Source organism: Kogia breviceps, chromosome X (genome assembly GCF_026419965.1).
Source record: "Kogia breviceps isolate mKogBre1 chromosome X, mKogBre1 haplotype 1, whole genome shotgun sequence".
Classification (NCBI taxonomy): Eukaryota; Metazoa; Chordata; class Mammalia; order Artiodactyla; family Physeteridae; genus Kogia; species Kogia breviceps.
Genome location: NC_081330.1, coordinates 118,340,833 through 118,363,325, shown reverse-complemented (window position 1 = coordinate 118,363,325; position 22,493 = coordinate 118,340,833). Strand labels below are relative to the sequence as shown.

Sequence of the window (22,493 nt, the reverse complement as noted above, 5' to 3'; positions counted from 1 at the left end):
AAGATGAAAAGGCAGAGGGCTATGTACTAGATGAAGGAACAAGATTAAACCCCAGAAAAACAACTAAATGAAGTGGAGATAGGCAACCTTCCAGAAAAAGAATTCAGAATAATGATAGTGAAGATGATCCAGGACCTCGAAAAAAAGAATGGAGACAAAGATCGAGAAGATGCAAGAAATGTTGAACAAAGACCAAGAAGAATTAAAGACAGAGATGAACAATACAATAACTGAAATGAAAACTACACTAGATGGAATCAATAGCAGAATAAATGAGGCAGAAGAACGGATAAGTGACCTGGAAGACAGAACGGTGGAATTCACTGCTGCGGAACAGAATAAAGAAAAAAGAATGAAAATAAATGAAGACAGCTTAAGAGACCCCCTGGGACAACATTAAATGCAACAACATACACATTTTAGGGGTCCCAGAAGGAGAAGACAGAGAGAAAGGACCCGAGAAAATATTTGAAGAGATTACAGTCGAAAACTTCCCTAACATGGAAAAGGAAATAGCCACCCAAGTCCAGAAGCACAGAGAGTCCCATACAGGATAAACCCAATGGAGAAACACGCCAAGACACATACTAATCAAACTGGCAAAAACCAAAGACAAAGAAAAATTATTGAAAGCAGCAAGGGAAAAACGACAAATAACATACAAGGGAACTCCCATAAGGTTAACAGCTAATTTCTCAGCAGAAACTCTACAAGCCAGAAGGGAGTGTCATGATATACTTAAAGTGATGAAAGGGAAGAACCTAAAACCAAGATTACTCTACGTGGCAAGGATCTCATTCAGACTCAACGGAGAAATCAAAAGCTTTACAGACAAGCAACAGCTAAGAGAATTCATCACTACCAAACGAGTTCTACAACAAATGCTAAAGGAACTTCTCTAAGGAAACACAAGAAAAGAAAAACACCTACAAAAACAAACCCAAAGCAATTAAGAAAATGGTCATAGGAACATAAATATTGATAACTACCTTACACGTGAATGGATTAAATGCTCCAACCAAAAGACACAAGCTTGCTGAATGGATGCAAAAACAAGGCCCATATATATGCTGTCTACAAGACACCCACTTCAGACCTAGGGACACATACAGACTGAAAGTGAGAGGATGGAAAAAGATATTCCATGCAAATGGAAATCAGAAGAAAGCTGGAGTAGCAGCACGCCTATCAGATGAAATAGACTTTAAAATAAAGAATGTTACAAGAGACAAGGAAGGACTCTACGTAATGATCAAGGAATCAATCCAAGAAGATATAACAATTATAAATATATATGCACCCAACATAGGAGCACCTCAATACATAAGGCAACTGCTAAGAGCTGTAAAAGAGGAAAATTGACAGTAACACAATAATAGTAGGGGACTTTAACACCTCACTTACACCAATGGACACATCGTCCAAACAGAAAATCAATAAGGAAAACACAAGCTTTAAATGACACAACAGACCAGATAAATTTAACTGATATTTATAGGACATTCCAACCAAAAACAGCAAATTACACTTTCTTCTCAAGTGCACACGGAACATTCTCCAGGATAGATGACATCTTGGGTCACAAATCAAGCCTCAGTAAATTTAAGAAAATTGAAATCATATCAAGCATCTTTTCTGACCACAACGCTATGAGATTCAAAATCAATTACAGGGAAAAAACCATAAAAAACACAAAACACATGGAGGCTAAACAATACGTTACTAAATAACCAAGAGACAACTGAAGAAATCAAACATTACCTAGACACAAATGGCAATGAAAACATGAAGATCCAAAACCTATGGGATGTAGCAAAAGCAGTTCTAAGAGGGAAGTTTATACCTATACAAGCCTACCTCAAGAAACAAGAAAAAACCCAAATAAACAATTTAAGCTTATACCTAAAGGAACTACAGAAAGAAGAACAAACAAAACCCAAAGTTAGCAGAAGGAAAGAACTCATAAAGATCAGAGCAGAAATAAAAGAAATAGAAACAAAGAAAACAATAGCAAAGATCAATAAAACTAAAAGCTGGTTCTTTGAAAAGATAAACAACATTGATAAAGCATTAGCCAGACTCATCAAGAAAAAGAGGGAGAGGACTCAAATCACTAAAATTAGAGGGCTTCCCTGGTGGTGCAGTGGTTAAGAATCTGCCTGCCAATGCAGGGGACACGGGTTCAAGCCCTGGTCCGGGAAGTTCCCACATGCTGCGGAGCAACTAAGCCCGTGCGCCACAACTACGGAACCTGAGCTCTGGAGCCTGCAAGCCACAACTACTGAAGCCCGCGCACCTGGAGCCCATGCTCCGCAACAAGAGAAGCCACCGAAATGAGAAACCTGCACACCAAAATGAGGAGTAGACAGCGCTTGCTGCAACTAGAGAAAGCCCGTGCGCAGCAATGAAGAACCAACTCAGCCAAAAATAAATAAAATTTTAAAATAAAAAAATAAATTTATAAAAATAAAATTAGAAACAAAAACGGATAAGTTACAACAGACACTGCAGAAAAACAAAGCATGCTAAGAGACTACTATAAGCAATTCTGTATCAATAAAATGGACAACCTGGAAGAAATGGACAAATTCATAGAAAGGTATAACCTTCCAAGACTGAACCAGGAAGAAACAGAAAATATGAACAGACCAATCACAAGTAATGAAATAGAAACTGTGATTAAAAATCTTCCAACAAACAAAAGTCCAGGACCAGATGGCTTCACACGTGAATTCTATCAAACATTTAGAGAAGAACTAACACCCATCTTTCTGAAACTCTTCCAAAAAACTGCAGAGGAAGGAACACTCCCAAACTCATTCTATGAGGCCACCATCACCCTGATAACAAAACCGGACAAAGATACTACAAAATAAGAAAATTACAGACCAATATCACTGATGAATATAGATGTAAAAATCCTCAACAAAATACGAGCAAACAGAATCCAACAACACATTAGAAGGATCATACACCCCGATCAAGTGTGATTTATCCCAGGGATGCAAGGATTCTTCAATATACGCAAATCAATGTGATACCCCCTATTAACAAATTGAAGAGGAAAAACCATATGATCATCTCAATAGATGCAGAAAAAGCTTTTGACAAAATTCAACACCCATGTATGATAGAAACTCTCCACAAAGTGGGCATAGAGGGAACCTACTTCAACATAATAAAGGCCATATATGACAAACCCACAGCAAACATCATTCCCAATGGTGAAAACCTGAAAGCATTTCCTCTAAGATCAAGAACAAGACAAGGATGTCCACTCTCACCACTATTATTCAACATAGTTTTGAAAGTCCTAGCCATGGCAATCAGAGAAGAAAAAGAAATAAAAGGAATAAAAATTAGAAAAGAAGAAGTAAAGCTGTCACTGTTTACAGATGACAATGATACTATACATAGAAAATCCTATAGATGCTACCAGAAAATTACTAGAGCTAATCAATGAATCTGGTAAAGTAGGAGGATACAAAATTAATGCACAGCAATCTCTTGCATTCCTTTACACTAATGATGAAAAATCTGAAAGGGAAATTAAGGAAACACTCCCATTTACCACTGCAACAAAAAGAATAAAATACCTAGGAAGAAACCTACCTAAGGAGACAAAAGACCTGTATGCAGAAAACTATAAGACACCAATGAAAGAAATTACAGCTGATACCAACAGATGGAGAGTTATACCATGACCTTGGATTGGAAGAATCAATATTGTGAAAATGACTATACTACCCAAAACAATCTACAGATTCAATGCAATCCCTATCAAATTACCAGTGGCATTTTTTACAGAACTAGAAGAAAAAATCTTAAAATTTGTATGGAGCCACAAAAGACCCCGAATAGCCAAAGCAGTCTTGAGGGAAAAAAACGGAGCTGGAGGAATCAGACTCCCTGACTTCAGACTATACTACAAAGCTACAGTAATCAAGACAGTATGATACTGGCACAAAAACAGACATATAGATCAATGGAACATGATAGAAAGCCCAGAGATAAACTCACGCACCTACGGTCAACTAATCTACAACAAAGGAGGCAACGATATACAATGGAGAAAAGACAGTCCCTTCAATAAGTGGTGCTGGGTAAATTGGACAGTTACATGTAAAAGAATGAAATTAGAACACTCCCTAACACCATACATGAAAATAAACTCAAAATGGATTAGAGATCTAAATGTAAGACCAGACACTATAACACTCTTAGAGGAAAACATAGGAAGAACACTCTTGAACATTAATCACAGCAAGATCTTTTTTGATCCACCTCCTAGAGTAATGAAAATAAAACCAAAAATAAACAAATAGGACCTAATGAATCTTCAAAGTTTTTGCACAGCAAAGGAAACCATAAAGAAGACGAAAAGACAACCCTCAGAATGGGAGAAAACATTTGCAAATGAATCAATGGACAAAGGATTAATCTCCAAAATATATAAACAGCTCAGGCAGCTCAATATTAAAAAAAACAAACAATCCAATCCAAAAATGGACAGAAGACCTAAACAGACATTTCTACAAAGAAGACATACAGATGGCCAAGAAGCACATGAAAAGCTGCTCAACATCACTAATTATTAGAGAAATGCAAATGAAAACTACAATGAGGTATCACCTCACATCAGTAGGAATGGGCATCAGCAGAAAATCTACAAACAACAAATGCTGGAGAGGGTGTGGAGAAAAGACAACCCACTTGCACTGTTGGTGGGAATGTAAATTGATACAGCCACTATGGAGAACAGTATGGAGGTTCCTTAAAGAACTAAAAGTAGAATTACTATACAACCCATCAATCCCACTACTGGGCATATACCCTGAGAAAACCATAATTCAAAAAGACACATGCACCCCAATGTTCTTTGCAGCAGTATTTACAATAGCCAGGTCCTGGAAGCAACCTAAATGCCCACTGACAGACTAATGGATAAAGAAGATGTGATATATATATATATATACAACGGAATATTACTCAGCCATAAAAGGGAACGAAATTGGTTCATTTGTAGAGATGTGGATCCATCTAGAGACGGTCATCAGAGTGAAGTAAGTCAGAAAGAGAAAAACAAATATCGTATATTAACACATATATATGGAACCTAGAAAATTGTACAGATGAACCGGTTTGCAGAGCAAAAATTGAGACACCGAAGTAGAGAAAAAAACATATGGACACCAAGGGGGGAAAGCGGCAGGGGGTGGGGGTTGTGGTGGGATAAACTGTGAGATTGGGATTGACATGTATACACTGATGTGCATAAAATGGAAGACTAACAGGAAAAAAAAATTCAAACTATTCACTCAAAAATGGGTGAATTTTTAAAAACATCTTTATTGGAGTATAATTGCTTTATAGTGGTGTGTTAGTTTCTGCTTTATAACAAATTGAATCAGTTACACATATACACATGTTCCCATATCTCTTCCCTCTTGCATCTCCCTCCCTCCCACCCTCCCTATCCCACCACTCTAGGTGGTCACAAAGCACCAAGCTGATCTCCCTGTGCTATGCGGCTGCTTCCCACTAGCTATCTATTCTACATTTGGTAGTGTATATATGTTCAGGGTGATGGTGGCCTCATAGAATGAGTTTGGGAGTGTTCCTCCCTCTGCTATCTTTTGGAGGAGTTTGAGAATGATCGGTGTTAGCTCTTCTCTAAATGTTTGACAGAATTCGCCTGTGAAGCCATCTGGTCCTGGGCTTTTGTTTGTTGGAAGATTTTTAACCACAGTTTCAATTTCAGTACTTGTGATTGGCCTGTTCATATTTTCTATTTCTTCCTGATTCAGTCTTGGCAGGTTGTGCATTTCTAAGAATTTGTCCATTTCTTCCAGGTTTTCCATTTTATTGGCAGACAGTTGCTTGTAGTAATCTCTCATGATCTTTTTGTATTTCTGCAGTGTCAGTTGTTACTTCTCCTTTTTCCTTTCTAATTCTATTGATTTGAGTCTTCTCCCATTTTTTCTTGATGAGTCTGGCTAATGGTTTATCAATTTTGTTTATCTTCTCAAAGAACAAGCTTTTAGTTTTACTGATCTTTGCCATCGTTTCCTTCATTTCTTTTGCATTTATTTCTGATCGGATCTTTATGATTTCTTTCCTTCTGCTAACTTTGGGGTGTTTTTGTTCTTCTTTCTCTAATTGCTTTAGGTGCAAGGTTAGGTTGTTTATTCGAGGTGTTTCCTGTTTCTTAAGGTAGGATTGCATTGTTATAAACTTCCCTCTTAGAACTGCTTTTGCTGCATCCCATAGGTTTTGGGTGGTCGTGTCTCCATTGTCATTTGTTTCTAGGTATTTTTTGATTTCCTCTTTGATTTCTTCCGTGATCACTTCGTTATTAAGTAGTGTATTGTTTAGCCTCCATATGTTTGTATTTCTTACAGATCTTTTCCTGTAATTGATATCTAGTCTCATAGCGTTGTGGTTGGAAAAGATACTTGATACAATGTCAATTTTCTTAAATTTACCGAGGTTTGATTTGTGACCCAAGATATGATCTATCCTGGAGAATGTTCCATGAGCACTTGAGAAAAATGTGCATTCTGTTGTTTTTAGATGGAATGTCCTATAAATATCAATTAAGTCCATCTTGTTTAATGTATCATTTAAAGCTTACGTTTCCTTATTTATTTTCATTTTGGATGATCTGTCCATTGGTGAAAGTGGGGTGTTAAATTCTCCTACTATGAATGTGTTACTGTCGATTTTCCCTTTTATGGCTGTTAGCATTTGCCTTATGTACTGAGGTGCTCCTATGTTGGGTGCATAAATATTTACAGTTGTTATATCTTCTTCTTGGATCGACCCCTTGATCATTATGTAGTGTCCTTCTTTATCTCTTGTAAGTCTTTATTTTAAAGTCTATTTTGTCTGATATGAGAATTGCTACTCCAGCTTTCTTTTGATGTCCATTTGCATGGAATATCTTTTTCCATCCCCTCACTTTCAGTCTGTATGTGTCTCTAGGTCTGAAGTGGGTCTCTTGTAGACAGCATATATATGGGTCTTGTTTTTGTATCCATTTAGCCAGTCTGTGTCTTTTGGTGGGAGCATTTAATCCATTTACATTTAAGGTAATTATCGATATGTATGTTCCTATTCCCATGTTCTTAATTGTTCTGCATTTGTTATTGTAGTTCTTTTCCTTCTCTTGTGTTTCTTGCCTAGAGAAGTTCCTTTAGCATTTGTTGTAAAGCTGGTTTGGTGGTGCTGAACTCTCTCAGCTTTTGCTTGTCTGTAAAGGTTTTAATTTCTCCATCAAATCTGAATGAGATCCTTGCTGGGTAGAGTAATCTTGGTTGTAGGTTTTTCTCCTTCATCACTTTAACTATGTCCTGCCACTCCCATCTGGCTTGCAGAGTTTCTGCTGAAAGATCAGCTGTTAACCTTATGGAGATTCCCTTGTGTGTTATTTGTTGGTTTTCCCTTGCTGCTTTTAATGTTTTCTTTGTATTTAATTTTTGACAGTTTGATTAATATGTGTCTTGGCGTGTTTCTCCTTAGATTTATCCTGTATAGGACTCTCTGTGCTTCCTGGACTTAACTATTTCCTTTCCCATATTAGGGAAGTTTTCAACTATAATCTCTTCAAATATTTTCTCAGTCCCTTTCTTTTTCTCTTCTTCTTCTGGGACCCCTATAATTCGAATGTTGGTGCGTTTAATGTTGTCCCAGAGGTCTCTGAGACTGTCCTCAGTTCTTTTCATTCTTTTTTCTTTATTCTGATCTGCTGTAGTTATTTCCACTATTTTATCTTCCAGGTCACTTATCCGTTCTTCTGCCTCAGTTATTCTGCTATTGATCCCATCTAGACTATTTTTAATTTCATTTATTGTGTTGTTCATCGTTGTTTGTTTCCCCTTTAGTTCTTCTAGGTCCTTGTTAAATGTTTCTTGTATATTCTCCATTCTATTTCCAAGATTTTGGATAATCTTTACTATAATTATTCTGAATTCTTTTTCAGGTAGACTGCCTATTTCCTCTTCATTTGTTAGGTCTGGTGGGTTTTTATCTTGCTCCTTCATCTGCTGTCTGTTTTTCTGTCTTCTCATTTTGCTTATCTTACTGTGTTTGGGGTCTCCTTTTTGAAGGCTGCAGATTTGTAGTTCCCGTTGTTTTTGGTGTCTGTCTCCAGTGGCTAAAGTTGGTTCACTGGGTTGTGTAGGCTTCCTGGTGAAGCGGACTAGTGCCTGTGTTCTGGTGGATGAGGCCGGATCTTGCCTTTCTGGTGGGCAGGTCCATGTCTGGTGGTGTGTTTTGGGGTGTCTGTGGCCTTATTATGATTTTTGGCAGCCTCTCTGCTAATGGGTGGGGTTGTGTTCCTGTCTTGCTAGCTGTTTAGCATAGGGTGTCCAGCACTGTAGCTTGCTGGTTGTTGAGTGAAGCTGGGTGTTGGTGTTGAGATGGAGATCTCTGAGAGATCTTCACCATTTGATATTACGTGGAGCTGGGAGGTCTCTTGTGGACCAGTGTCCTGAAGTTGGCTCTCCCACCTCAGAGGCACAGCACTGACTCCTGGCTGCAGCACCAAGAGCATGTCATTTACACAGCTCAGAATAAAAGGGAGAAAAAATAGAAAGAAAGAAAGAGGATAAAATAAAATAAAGTAAGATAAAATAAAACAAAGTTATTAAAATAAAAAATAATTTTTAAGGAAAAATTTTTTCCAGGACAAATGGTGAAAGCAAAGCTATACAGATGAAATCTCACAGAGAAGCACACACATACACATTCACAAAAAGAGGAAAAGGGGAAAAAATAATATATCTTGCTCTCAAAGTCCACCTCCTCATTTTGGGATGATTCGTTGTCTATTCAGGTTTTCCACTGATGCAGGGTACATCAAGTTGATTGTGGAGATTTAATCTGCTGTTCCTGAGGCTGCTGGGAGAGATTTCCCTTTCTCTTCTTTGTTTGCACAGCTTCCGGGGTTCAGCTTTGGATTTGGCCCCGCCTCTGCGTAGAGGTCGCCAGAGGGCGTCTGTTCTTCGCTCAGACAGGACAGGGTTAAAAGAGCAGCTGATTCGGGAGCTCTGGCTCACTCAGGCCGGGGGGGGGGGGGGGGGGGGGCATGGTGTGCGGGACAGCCTGCGGCGGCAGAGGCCGGGGTGACGTTGCACCAGCCTGAGGCGCACTGTGCATTCTCACGGGGAAGTTGTCCCAGGATCACGGGACTCTGGTAGTGGTGGGCTGCACAGGCTCCCGGGAGGGGCGGTGTGGATAGTGACCTGTGCTCACACACAGGCTTCTTGGTGGCAGCAGCAGCAGCCTTAGCGTCTCATGCCTGTCTCTGGGGTCCGCACTGATAGCCGCGGCTTGCGCCCGTCTCTGGAGCTCCTTTAAGCAGTGCTCTTAATCCCCTCTCCTTGTGCACCAGGAAACAAAGAGGGAAGAAAATATCTCTTGCCTCTTCAGCACGTGCAGACTTTTTCCCGGACTCTTTCCCGGCTAGCCATGGTGCACTAGCCCCTTCAGGCTGTGTTCGCGCTGCCAGTCCTCTCCCTGCGATCCGACTGAAGCCCGAGCCTCAGCTCCCAGCCCCCGCCCGCCCCAGCGGGTGAGCAGAGAAGCCTCTCAGGTTGGTGAGTGCTGGTCGGCACCGATCCTCCATGCGGGAATCTCTCTGCTTTGCCCTCCGCACCCCTGTTGCTGTGCTCTCCTCCACGGCTCCGAAGCTTCCCCCCTCCGCCACCCGCAGTCTCTGCCCGCGAAGGGGCTTCTAGTGTGTGGAAACCTTTCCTCCTTCACAGCTCCCTCCCATTGGTGCAGGTCCCGTCCCTATTCTTTTGTCTCTGTTTATTCTTTTTTCTTTTGTCCTACTCAGGTACGTGGGGAGTTTCTTGCCTTTTGGGAGGTCTGAGGTCTTCTGCCAGCGTTCAGTGGGTGTTCTGTAGGCATTGTTCCACGTGTAGATGTATATGTGGGGAGGAAGGTGATCTCCGCGTTTTACTCTTTCACCATCTTCCCTGCTCTCCTAAAATGGGTGAATTTTATTGCATATAAATTACATCTCAAAGCTGTAAAAAAGTTAGCTTTGGGGTGATGAAAGTGCTGTAAGATTAGAGCAGATATTATGGAGATGATTGCACAACTCTGCAAACATACCAAAAATCACTGAATTGTACATTTTAAACCTGTAAAATATATCTCAATAAAGCTTTTTTTTTAAAGTTAACTTTATTTTCATTTGGTTTTTTGGGTGCATCAGCTAGTAATGAACAGTAGTAGCTCAGGGGCTTAATGCATAAGAGAGGAAAGTTAATTTAAACCCTAGAGTCTGAGCTAAGATGGTTTTTACATTTTTAAGTGTTTTTTAAAAAGAAGAGTATGCAACAGAGACTGTATGTGGCCCACAAAGTCTAAAATATTTACTATCTGGTCCTTTACAAAAAAGATTACTTTTCCCTGATTTAAACTAACTGACTTGTGACTAGCAAAATTAATCAAAAGAAGCTTTAAGATAGAGAGGGCGAGAAAAAAAAAAAGGTAGAAACACCAGCAGGGTTTGTGACTGGGCAGAGGGAGATGCCAACTATAAAAGAGAAATTCATTTATACTGCTCCTTCGCAGTGAACTGTGTAGGGGCAGTGAGTGAATTTGTGTGCCCTTGAACATGGAACGATGACTGGATAGCAGGGGCATCCACTCCCAGGAGGATGGTGAAGGGGATGCTGGTGTCAAAAAAGGCCACCCCAACCAGGACAGCACTGGACACATCCCCTCACCCAGCTGAAAGCAATTCTCCTCTTCTTCCATGACATCACTTCCCCCTCTCCATTAGGTCCCTCCCATCACCCTTCTACCTCTCTCCATTTACAGCCAAATTCCTCAAAGGGCTGACTGTATACCAGTCATTCTCTCCTATTCTTCTCCTCCCATTCTACTTGGCCCCTCGTCAATCTAGCTTTCCACTCCACCAAACTGCTCCAGTCAAGATCGCTAACGAAATCCATGTTACTAAATCCAATGGCTATTTTCCCTCCTTCTCCTGGATCTACCAGCAGCACTTGGTCAATCACACCTTCCTCCCAGAAATATTTTCTTCACTTGGATTCCAGAATACTACACTTTCCTGGTTTTCCTCCTACCTCTAACAATGCTTTCTGTCTCCTTTGCTGGTTTTTCCTCACCACCCCCCTCATCAGCCTGACCCCTAAATAGTGAACACAGTCTTCCTCTAAGTAGTGACTTCAGTCTTTGACTTCTCATTGTCTACACTCTCTTCCCAGTCTGCACTTGCCTTCAGTCTCATGGCTTTAAATACTCTCTATATACTAATAACCCCCAAATTGACATCTCCAGCCCTCACCTATCCTCTATGTTGCAGTCCTCCACATCCAAAAGCCTACCGGATGCTGTAAACACGTCCAAGAGCAAACTCCTGACCTTCCTCTAAAATTTGCTCCTCCCAAGGTCTGCGCCACCTCAATAAATGGCAACTCTATCCTTAGAGTTTTCAACAAAGAGGAAACATAACCGTCCAATAAACATACAAAAAGATATTCAACACTGCCTACTAGGAAGATAAAATTAAAACCAGGAGATACCATTTCATACTCATTAGATTTGCAAAAATTTTAGCCTGATGATCCCTATGTGTTTGTTTACAAGAAAGTGGAAAAAGAGAATTTCTCAACTGAGGAAAATTTCTCCCCAAAAAAACATGAAGCAGAAGAAAACTCTAACTGTATACTCTAAACAGAATTAAATATATCCAAAAGCATTTAGGAATATATATTTTTAAAAACTCACCTTGAATCAGAAATTTAAAAACTAAGAACAGAAACATACCAAAAAACATAGTGATATGACAGAAAAAAAATTAATTGAACTAAGGGGAAAGAATGGGAGAAAAAGACTAAATTATCTCAGAAGTGAAGAATAAATTACAAGGTGCCCAAGGGAAAATAAACTCAAAAGAAATGATGCAGCCACTTTGGAAAACAGTCTAGCAGTTCCTTAAAAAATTAAACATACAGTTACCATATGACCCAGCAATTCAAATCCTAGGTATACACCCAAAAGAAATAAAAATATATGTCTGCATAAAAACTTGTACACAAATGCTCATAACAGCATTATTCACAAGAGCCAAAATGTAGAAAGAACTCAAATGTTCATTGAGAGATGAATGAATAAACAAAATGTAGTATCCCTGTACAGTGGAATATTATCTGGCCATAAAAAGGAATGAAGTACTGACACACAGTCAAACAGGGATGAACTCTGAAATCATTATGCTAAGGGAAAGAAGCTAGTTGCAAAAGACCACATATTGTATGATTGCTTTATATGAAAGGTCCAGAATAGGCAAATCCATAGAGACAGAAAGTAGATTGGTGGTTGCCTAGGTGCGGTGGGGGGAGGGGGGCATTGGGGGGAGTGGGCACAGGGTTTCTTTTTGGTGGGATGAATATATTCTAAAACTAGACTGTGATGATGGTTACACAACTCTGTGAATATACTAAAAAAACACTGAATTGTAGACTTTTAAATGGGTGAATTGTGTGGTATGTTAATTATATCTCAGTAAAGCTGTTACCAAAAAAAAAAATCAACTGACAGAGATCCCATACTAAATGTGAGTTCAGCATTTACAAATGCAAAGAATTGCCCAGGAAAGCCCTTACAACAAAGACACCACACTGGCAGCACAGAACGGGACCAAGTTAGAGCCCACAGAACAAGAGGGCGATCAGCAGTTCAGAGGAAGCCAGAGCTCACGAGAGCAGGGTATGGCTTATTCTCCCAGCCACAGCGGCTGGATGCTGTCACAGTTCCTCAGTAGGGAGGAGCTGGAAGTGGATACAGAACCCCACTGTTGCCTACCATTATTCTACTTTGATTTCATGGATGAAATGTATTTCTCTCACACAAAGAACAGATTAAATAAACAGGGGAGTAAGGGCATTTTAAAAGGTGTAAGTACAAAGGTTAACCATTAGAACAAAAATTTAAAACTTCCTCTTTTTAAAATAAAAGAGCAAAAACTACACCTCATAGCAAAAAGAAATAACAAATATAACAAAATACACATGATTATAAAATATTACGATAAACCAAATATATCAGTCCTAACAATAAATGTGGTGGGCTTATTAATTCATCTACTAAAATAAACAGGTACAATTTGGCTCACAAATCAAGGAGTTGGAGAAAAAACATTTCTAAACCTAAGTGATTGTGAAAAGTTAAAAATCAAAGGATGCCCAACTTATACAAGGCAAACGGAAACAAAAAGAGAACAGGGGTGGCAAACCTGGAATCAGGCAAAGCACAGTTCAAGCCCCAAAGCATTCATCATGCCAAAGAAAGACACTTTTTAATGCTAAAAGCCACACTCCTCGATGAAGAGAGAACAAATAAAAATACACATATTTACATGAATATAACATTGCAACCACCTTTATGAAGCAAAAACTACAACAGATGCAAGGAGACACAGGTGGAAACACTAATAATAGGAGACTTTCATATACCACTTTCAGTGGTATATTAGACAGATTAGGTAAGCCAAAAATGAGATAGAAGATCTAAACAGCATAATCAACAGGGTAAATCTTAAGGATATTTATCAAACTCTACACTCTGAAACTAGAGAATACTCTTCTGAAGTGCCCACACCACATCACCAAAAATAATCATATATTAGGTCACAAAGAAAACATCAGTAACCTCCACATAATAGAACTATTACAAGCAATACTCTCTGATCAGAATGCAATAAAACTAGAATTTACTAATAAAAACAAAAAAGAGAAATTCCACCTAGAAATTTTAAAACCTCTTATTAAACAACTCCTGGGTACTCTAAGGTAAATTTTAAAAGAAATAATGACAATAAAAGCACTACATATCAGATTCTATGGGATGCATTTAAAGCAGCGATCAAAGGAAAATTCATTGCACTAAACATATTTATCAATAAAAATGAAAGAATAAAAGTAAATAAATTTATTTCCAAGGTAAAAAGAAACTAAAAAATAACAAAGAAAGCACAAGGAAGTAAACAATAAAAACAAAAGTAGAGAAAGAGAATAGAAAACTAGATCTAAGTAATAATTCAAAATTCTGTAGTTTTTGGAAAAATTAAAATGGATAAACCACTAAATAACTTACATAACTTGCCTAGGAAAAAAGAGAGAAAGCACAAATACACAAAATAAGAAAGAGCAAAGGGGAAATAAGCATTGAAATAGAAGAAAAATTTTGAATCGTAAGAGATTATATCCAATAAATTTAAAAGCCCAGATGTAAGGGATAATTTGTTAGAAAAATAGAGATTACTAAAACTGCATTAAAAAGCTTAAACAGACCAACTTCCATAAAAGAAACAGAGCAAGTTATTAAGGAAATATCCCATAAAAAAGCATCAGGCCCGGATCGTTTCACAGGGGAATTCTACCAAACCTTCAAACATCAGATTGCCTCAATGCTCTATAAATTATTCCAGAGCTGGTAATATCACAAGAAGGATCAAGCCTACAGAAACGTCAACCTTTCAAGGAGATGAACCAGCCAAGAAGACTGAGAAAGAACAGCCTCTGAGGAAGGAGGGAACCCCAGAGCATAGAAGGATGTTTCAAGAAAGGAGACTTTTATGGCAACATCTGCACAGAGACCCAATAAAAGAAATGAAAAGTGTTAATACGTGGCTTGAGGACTAAGTGGAAGGTAAGGAAACTGAGAAAGCCAATTAATAACGCCTTCTAACAAGTTTGTCTGGCATGGGAGGAGAGAAACTGGGTTGCAGCTGGGTGATAGGGGTCTAGGGAAGAAGTTTTGAAATGGGAGCAACTTGAGCAGGTTTAATGTTGATAAGGAGAGACTATGTGCATGGCATTGGGGACATAATGTAGAATGCCAGTCATAGTAGGAATGAGTCTAGGTCCAATTAATTCAATGTTTCCTTTGATTCCTAATATCAACTCCAAATAATGTAGTCAACCTCTCCCAATATTCCACATTTACATATTACCTTCTTCAAAGGTCCAGACTGAATTTTTATCAGCAGTCACATTTTATGTTAATTTGGCAAACATTGCTGAGTGCCAGTGACTGCTAGAGGCAAGCCATACAAAGTTGGAAGAGTCCTAGTTTCTTTACTAGAGAAGCTCAGTCTTCACTAGCTAAGAAGGATCACATGAGTATCAGTACTTCCTAGTTCACTAAGTGTTTTGCAAACACTATCTCAAGCCTTTTAATCCTCACAAGCCTTTGAGGAAGCTGGAATTACCTCCATTTCACAGGTGAAGAAACCAATCCTCAAAAAAGTTAACCAACCTGCCCCAAGAGAAAGACGTAAAATCAGCATCCAGGTTCTCAGACTCCAATACTAACACTTCCCCACCTTGCAACTCCTACCTTCATAAAGATGACTCTGAAGAGACTGCCTGGTCATTTGTGTAGATGCTCGGTCAGCAGAATTGGACTTTAGCACACTTGAGAATAGTTGACATCCTGCATCACATCTAAAATTGCCATCTAAATTTGGAAAGCAGCTTTTATGCTCCCTAGCTGCCTGGATATTCTGTAGCCTGTAGGGCACAAAGACTATGTTTTATTTATCATGATCCCAAGGACTGTGCTTTATTTAGCTTTTTATCTGTCCCCCTCAGCTTTATATATAGTGCCTTTAAATATTTTCTCCTTCAACATGTGTGGATTCATTCATTCACCTAATTTCATAACTCTGATATCATTTTCAATATAATCTAGGGCAGCAGTATAATTCTTCAAATTTAAGGGGTGAAAGAGTGGGGGCAAAGGGTATCACAGAACAGCTTTTTGAATTCAGAAATTTACATTAAAATATCAAGATGCTTACGTGCTCTGAGATTCTTACAAGATGGCAATAATTAGCAATGAGACAAAGTATGTTTAAATATACTCTCCATAAATGTCTCATTTGACCCTTAAAATCACCCTGTAAGAAAGGTAAGGCAAAGGCACTATAATCTCTAACTCAGAGTTGAGGAAAACAGTCCCTTAGAAAAGGTAAGTGACATACTCAAGGTAATCAGATATACTGGAATTCAAGGAAGTCCTGACTTCAAATCTGTTCACTTTATAATGCCTTTGCCTCACTTAGATAACCCTTCTTTACTAAACTGGTAAAGGTGAAATAGAAGATGGGAAACCAAATTGCCATCAACAAATAAGAAGGGGGGAAAAAAAAAGAGGTGATAGCCAGAGAAGGATACCTGTACTTGGTTGGAGAAGAACATAAATGGCCCCAAAGCGTTCTTATAGAAATCCTTTAAATGTTGCCTTTTGCTAGGGTGGGGAAAAGGACACTCACAGATTGTTGGTGGGAGTGCAAAATAGCATATCCTTTCCAGAGGGAAAGCCACATTAAAAAACCCAACAATTCTATCATCTAGGAATGTACACTAAGGAAGTAATCATGGACGTGCAGGTTTTACAATTCACCAACAATGTGTTTAAGTAGTGAAAAACTGAGAATAAAAAAACCGACTAAATAAATTACTGCAGCCAAGTAATGGCAGGCTATGTAGTCAGGGGGAAAAAAAACGGTTACCAAAAAGAATCCACTTTAGAAAAATTCATGCATTCGTCTCTGCATAGAAAAAGACTGGAGGGGCATCCCCAGTGTAACCATATTCACAATGGTTACTTGAATGGTGAAAGAGTGCACCTTCTTCACCGTGGTTTTGCATATTTTAGAAATTTTGTATATAAATATGACTAAATGTTTCTAATCAGACATTTTAAAGGCTTCTGGGGAGGGTGTGCAAGGGCAGGGCTTTCAAAAGAACATTTTAGCAGCCATTTTTTAAGAACCACATGAAAAAATAAAGCATTCTATACCGTTATCATTAAAACACCATTGAAAAATAAAGCACTCACCATGAATCCACATCAAAACCTTTTTTTTCAAATTCCAGTCTTTCATTCATACCAGTTCGCATACAGAAAAACGTTAAAAAGGTTGCCTGGCCAGAAGTCTGAGAGACTTTCTTGATTTCTACCTGTAGTTTTTACTTTGTTTCAGAAAAGAAAAGCAGTCACCTAAGAGGCAGCTCGAAAAGCACCTCGGCAGGAAAATATTTGGGAGGATAAGTTTCGCTCACGTTTCTTTCCCTCCCGACCTACCGACAGGACAATCCTGACAGTGGCCGGCCCAGTTTCCTAATACACCCTAAAGAAGCACAGGATATGCACCAATTTTCAGTATACGTTTCTAAAAAGACAAGTTTTACTTTACAATGCAGGATAAAGAGCAGCCTTCACTACTCATTCTGGACGTTACCGGAGAAGACGCCGCTGCGCGGCAGGAGAGCCTCCGGAGAAGGACAAAGCGGGGGCTCCTCGACTCGGGTCCCGCAGGCGATGCGTCCGGAGCCGCCTCCGGGAAAAGGGCACCGTCCCTGGACACCGCCCCGCCCTCCCCCCGGCTCCATGACAGACGCTCCAAATCGCCGGGAACCGAAGCCTGCGGACAATAGGCGAGGATCGGGGGCCTCGGCAGCAGGTGCCCGGGTCGCCACGTCTAAAATAAGGCACCGGTCCGGTGGCCAGAGGCAGGGGCAGGGGAGCAGTCCCCCGGGATCGCGAGCCGGGCCTCCGCACCCTCCCCGCCGCCCCACCCGCCACCCAAGAACCGCCCCTCCCAGGCGACGGACACGCCCTCCCCGCAGGCCGGGACCTCCTCGCGCCGTCCGCCCCCCAGGGCCGCTCACCCGACCCGGGAGTTCCCGCAGCCGCCGCCGCCGCCGCCGCCTCCGCCGCCGCCGCCGCCGGCCCCTCAGGCCTCGCCCCTCACACGGCCGCCACCTCCCACAGGAGCCGCACTACAGTTCCCGCAGCTGGGCCGCGGGACCCGGAACCACTTCCTTCCGGAACCGCCTCGCCCCGCCTCCCGTCCTAGCCACGCCCGCGGCCCGCTGCCTAGCGCGGAGCCCGCTTTCCCACCGACCTCTGCTCTCAACTCTTTCCCAGCGAGGGTTGCCCCGCCCGGGAGGCTCCGGCCAGAGCGCCTGCGCCCTCTGCCGGCCGTTCCCACCTCTGCCTCTCTGTCCAGGGCGCATGCGCCATCTGCCGCCCGCCCGCCGGGAAGGAAAGAACACACTGGGCGTACTGATCCATGGATCCTGGGGGTTAAGGGTCAGAGATCGGAGTTCACCCCTCAGTCAGAGGCAGGAGCTTGGTCCCGTGGGCCTTCCAGCGTTGTGCAGATGAGCGGAGCAGAGGAGCCTCAGCCTTCCAGCCCCTGGCTTGTCCCTCAAAGCCCTTCCAGAGCCAGCCTACCTGAACCTGCAAGGCTGTGGCCTCTCTCCTGCCTACTCAATCTCTAACTATTCCCCATGGCCTCAAATCAAGCTTGTACCCAGAAAAGAAAACCTCCCCTCTGTACCTCCCAAATAGGTTAATGGTACCAACATCTCTCCACCGTGCAATTCAAAATACTGTCTCATTTTTACCTGCTCTTTTGATTTCTCTCCTCCCACACCCCATCCAGCACCCCAAAGGTAGCATATCCTCACTCTTGGAGCTTTCTCACTTGACACTTTGATGTTCTTTTTACCCCTTGCAAGATTTCTCTTTAAGGGTCCACCCCATCTGGTGGACCTTCTACCCTCCCGTGTCACTGTCATCTACTGACTGCATTAGTTTTCCTCTCCATCTGAATTACTGCCATCATCCTGATGAAACCAACACCCATGACTAAGCCATGTTTCCTTAACTTCCTCGGTCCAGATGACTTTACCTCTATTCTACTTAATCCACCCACTCCCAGGTACCCATTCTATAAAATCTAGACATCCATCACTTTACACTGCTTCATAGCTAAAACCTTAAGTTTACCAACCCCATTTATTTGGACTCAATCCTCATCCTTGTAGTCCTATCTCTCCCTTAGTCCCAGTATACTTGTTCTTCAAAAACCACAGAGCTCTCACATCCCCTGAACCTTCTACCTGACTGAAGCCCATGGCCTTTGACTTCAACCTCTCTTGTAAGCAGAGCCCCTTGAATTGCCCTTTGATATGTCCCAACATCAAACCACCACCTTGAAACACTCCAGTTATCTGCATTTTCCATCCCCACGTCTATGTTTCCAAGCACTACTTGGGAGGAAAAAGCCACACAACTATAATAGAATGATACCACTACAAATTTATGGAGACTCACCACAGTGGACAGCCTTGGTGCCTCTTAGGAATCCTTTTATGTGACCACTCTCATTTCCAGTAATTGCTGTTACTAACCCTTACCACTCTCTTTAAGCCCCATACCAGTGATCATTTCCCTCTCTTCATACAGGATTTTTGCTTCCTGTTTTGCAGAGAGAAATTCCCCAGCATAGTATATGAGGCCTTTCATTATCTAGTTCATACTCACCTCTCTAACTTCTCTCCTCTTTGTACTCAATGCCCTGGCTATACTGAAATGTTTGCTGTTTAAGATGAATACTCCATTGCACATATTATCCCTTCTGTCTGGTTAAAAGGTGTGAGACCTTCTAATCTGCTTCAGTTCAGGAAGGTTTTCTTCCATTCTACTTTCAAGAATTGTTTCTGCTCCATTTGCTCTGGTCTCTCTTATAGGAAGAACAATTATTTGTGGTAAACGTCTGTTTTATCGTTTTTATCTGTTTGCCGTTTTTCAGCATTCTGGTAGACCCCCAATCTGCTTTCAATGTTACCGATAAGATTTCCAAAAGCATTATTTCTGCCTCTGTTTTTACTCAGTTTCTATTATTAATAATTTTGTTTCCTTCCGTCATTTCCTCCTCTCCCCCCCACCTCATCCTTCTCTTTCAACTCATCCTATTGACTTTCCATCTCACCCTTTCATCTCCTTATGAATTTCTGTTCTGGTTTTATAGAAGGCCTATCTTCTTGCAAAAGGATGGTAAACTGGTCATAAAATTCCTCTTTTGGATTCCGTAGTCAGTCATTTTCATAAGTATGCTCTTCCTTCTCTTCCACGATTAGGTTTTATATTTCACAAATATATATATATATATATATATATATATATATATATACACACACATACACACATATATAACGAAGTATACAAAATATACATATATATATATCAATACATTCTTTTGATTCATCTTTGAACAAGGTGATTTTTGTTCAGACTTATTACTGGTTAATAATAAGCACAAGGAGATGGCTCTCATCCTATATGCTGCTTCTGTGGACAGAGAGGTTAAGTAGTTTGCATAAGGTCTCATAGCTCTTGATTGTGTATATGAATAGCACACACACATAAATAGGCAGAACAAGCCTAAGAGAAATGAAATATTATCTGCCTTTCCATTTATTTTTTCTTTGATTTTCAAGCAAAGCCAAACCTGCTCTAGAATGCCAAGTATGCTTAATATAAGGGCTCTATATTAGTAAGAATAAATTACGCTATGATAACAAACCCCAAATCTCAGTGGCTTATAGCAACGAATGTTTATTTTTCACTTATATTTCAAGTCCATCATGGGTCAGCTTTGGTTCCTCTGTCTGGGACCCAGGGTGAAGAAATTGACACTATCTGAGACATTACTGGTGTCATACCAGAAGAAAAGGAGCAAGAATGGGACCATTCATTGGATCTTAAAGCTTCTGCCTTAAAGCTGAATCAGAAATTCTGGGGGTGGGGCCCAGCATAGTTTCAAGAAGCCCTCCAGGAGATTCTGAAGCATGCTCAAGTTTGAGGACCACTTCTCTATGGCTTGTATTTCCTGTAAACCAGAAGATGGACATAGAGACTTGATAAAGTTGAGTAGTTTTTAAACCACTAATTCTTAAACCAGAAAAAAGAAGTCATATTAAAAAGAGAGAGCAAGAGAGAGAGGGAGAGAGAATGAATATCAGGCTTTGATACAGACTTAGATCAAGTGCCTATTGTCATTGTCAGTTTTTGGAGGGACACTGTTTTCTGGGGAAACCTGCCAGCTGCCCTGATATGTATCTCCAGCCATCCTTCTGTATAGCTTTCTTTTTTAAATGCTGATATGAGAATAAGATAATTGGGAAGAAGCAGGACAAATAGCTTTCTCATCCCTTGACAATGTTGTTGGTCCAGATTTTTCTGATAGTTTTTGTCTAGATGGTTTCTATTGTGTTGGTCATGGCTTCAGCACCTACATTAGTGCTTATAACCCAGGACTGACAGACCAGGTGAATTTTCTCTTTCCTTAAGTACCTGACTTTGGCTATGTTGCTTAATACTGTCAGTGAAATTTGATGTATAATGCTTAGCTGGCCCTGATTCCTCCTCTTTTTCTTCCATCCCATGATACAGGGACTTTTTTGTGGACGCTGTCCTTTCTTTACCTTTACTTTTTTTTTTTTTTTTTTTTTTTTTTGCGGTACGCGGACCTCTCACTAATGTGGCTTCTCCCGTTGCGGAGCACAGGCTCCGGACGCGCAGGCTCAGCGGCCATGGCTCACGGGCCTGGTTGCTCCGCGGCACGTGGGATCTTCCCGGACCGGGGCACGAACCCGCGTCCCCCGCGTCGGCAGGCGGACTCTCAACCACTGCGCCACCAGGGAAGCCCTATCTTTACTTTTTAATGGGCTTTGTCAACAGAGCACAGACAGAAATGATTTATGTTATTTGCTTATGCTGCAGATTCCTTTTTGCTCATTCTAGTCACTGCCTTTATGTCTGTTTTCCTACTGAGACGGAGGACAAATTCCTAAGCAAGATTTGGTAGCTGCTACCAGCCCTCTGGATCCATAAATTATTTCCGATGAACTCTTTTGTAATGCAATATGTGAAGCAGCTTGGCCCTGGTTCTGAAAGCAATACAGTATTTATGGTTGTAAAAACAAGGTGTCACAAGTCAGCAATTATTTTGAAAAAAACTTTTTTTGATTGATATGAACTACCTACACTGATGCAAGGCAAAAAAGGAATGGTGAGGTTAGGTTTAAAACTGAATCTTACTGCAAAATAATTGTTTAAAAGTTCATTACTCACCTTATTTAAATCTTTAGTGTTCCCCCGGAAGCTCTTGCCCAGATCCTTGATGGATTCAGTTCACATATCTTTTCCTACCATAAGCAGGTCTGGTTTTGTGTCCTGGCACAACCCAGACACCAGCTCAAAAGTCACTAAGCTCTCGAACCTTTCATCTGCCTGATAAATTTGCTTTGTTTAACTCCGTATTTGTTAGGTACTCCACAACTTCTTCTTAAATGTTCACACCAATTTTCACTCTCCCTTAGACTGGTAGGGAAAGAAAACATAATGGACCCTGTGGTAGATTTCATAATAATACAGTCCAAATATTTATTGCTCCTCTCTTCCCAGGCCCTCAACTTGAAGACTGAAAATGACAAATGTGGATCCCACTATATTTCCATTGGACAGCTCTGGTCTCAGCCAGTCATGGCATAGCAGAGACAACTAACTAGCCACTAAATTATTGGGCTGGCCAAAAAGTTTGTTCTGGTTTTTCTGTAAGAGCTTATGGAAAAACCCAAACTAACTTTTTG

At 40.7% G+C, this 22,493-nt stretch overlaps 1 protein-coding gene across 29 annotated transcripts in view; it reads right to left on the bottom strand.

Moving 5' to 3' along the window:
- Positions 1-17,876, bottom strand: part of BCLAF3 (BCLAF1 and THRAP3 family member 3) — a 61,880-nt gene extending 44,004 nt beyond the window's left edge. For 6 of the 29 annotated variants that reach the window (XM_067023800.1, XM_067023805.1, XM_067023783.1 and 3 more), the window contains exons 1-2: positions 17,721-17,791; positions 15,382-15,554 (exon numbers count right to left, since the gene is read on the bottom strand). The gene's annotated coding sequence lies outside the window, so the exon portion shown is untranslated. Of the gene's footprint in view, positions 1-15,381; positions 15,555-16,887; positions 17,644-17,720 lie in introns of those variants that run through there. The other 23 variants (XM_067023798.1, XM_067023804.1, XM_067023810.1 and 20 more) reach the window with 11 other exon arrangements.
- Positions 17,877-22,493: the final 4,617 nt, after the last annotated feature.